This window comes from Gekko japonicus, unplaced genomic scaffold (genome assembly GCF_001447785.1).
Source record: "Gekko japonicus isolate JY-2015 unplaced genomic scaffold, Gekko_japonicus_V1.1 scaffold1031, whole genome shotgun sequence".
Taxonomy (NCBI): Eukaryota; Metazoa; Chordata; class Lepidosauria; order Squamata; family Gekkonidae; genus Gekko; species Gekko japonicus.
Window position 1 is genome coordinate 312,965 of NW_015177041.1, and position 1,396 is coordinate 314,360.

The 1,396-nt window shown below is 62.3% G+C and overlaps 1 protein-coding gene across 1 annotated transcript in view; it reads right to left on the bottom strand.

Moving 5' to 3' along the window:
* The window catches only part of TAGLN (transgelin), a 6,008-nt gene that overhangs the window by 4,118 nt on the left and 494 nt on the right, over nt 1-1,396 (bottom strand). The window lies entirely within an intron of this gene.

Below are 1,396 nucleotides of genomic sequence, written 5' to 3' on the forward strand. Positions count from 1 at the left end.
CCCCCCCCGCTCTCCTGCCAGCATGATGAGCCCTGAAGAACTTGCTGAGGGTGAGGCTTGGGCCCCAGGAAGCCAGCCCTTGGCAAAGGCCTCTTCCCAGGACTCCACTGTGGCTCTGGGAGGCTGAGGAGGGGCCTTCTCCAAGGCCGGCAGGGACAAGACCTCCCCTGGGGGTGAAAACATGGACTCCCGCACAAGCTTTTGTGACTTCGCGCTCACTCCCTGGGGTGCCTCTGATGAAGCGCAGATGCCGGCGGCAGTCTGCTGCAAGGGACTCCCGTGTGGCTGAAGATTAATGTGGGAGGGCCCACCTGGTGTGCCTGTGCCTCACACACCTCGATGCAGCCATGGAGTTTGCCACGGAGTTTGCGGGGTGGCTTCGGGCCAGTCACTCTCCCTCGGCCTAGCCCACCTTGCAGGGGTGTTGTGCGAAGCAACAAGGAGGGTGAGAACTAGGGACACTGCCCCAAAGGAAGGATGAAATCAACTGGTGGTAGAGAAATACAAGAGGGACAGGGAGCCACCCATCAAGTCCCCCAACAAGACCCCTGACCGGGCAGTGCATGCCCTGACCTGGCACCCCCGAAAGGCTTTTTGTTCGACACACACCCCCCCCCCCCCCGCCCCGCTGGATCCCAGCCCTCGGCTTCCCTGCCCTCCAGGGCTCTTGTGCTTCATGGCCTGGCCCTGTTCCTGCCCTGCCCAATAGCCTGAGCTCTCCCAAGTGCCAGCAGCACTCCCCTGCCTGGGGGCTCCGCGGCTTCCCTGCACAAAGGGCAGACAGACCCACAAGAGACGCTGCCCCCTCCCGCGTGTCCTCCTCCTTCTCCCAACCTCTCCCAGAGCATCCATCCGGGGTGGCAAGCACGCAGTGCTGAACTCCCCAGCTCGGGTTGGTAAAGGTTCCCCTTGCTCGGAAGCCAGTCCAATCCAACTCTAGGGGTGCGCTGCTCATCTCCGTTTCCAAGCCGAAGAGCCAGCGCTGTCCGAAGACTTCTCCATGGTCATGACTAGACGCTGAGGCGCATGGAACGCTGTGACCTTCCCACCAAAGCACGGCCTATTTATCTACTTGCAATTTCTTGCTTTCGAACTGCTACATCGCAGCACTCCCCTGCCTGGGGGCTCCGCGGCTTCCCTGCACAAAGGGCAGACAGACCCACAAGAGATGCTGCCCCCTCCCGCGTGTCCTCCTCCTCCCCCCAGCCTCTCCCAGAGTATCCATCCAGGGCAGCAAGCACGCAGCGCCGGACTCCCCAGGGCCACACTCCCCCCACGCCCAGCTCGGGTTGGTAAAGGTTCCCCTTGCTCGGAAGCCAGTCCAATCCAACTCTAGGGGTGCGCTGCTCATCTCCGTTTCCAAGCCGAAGAGCCAGCGCTGTCCGAAGACTTCTCC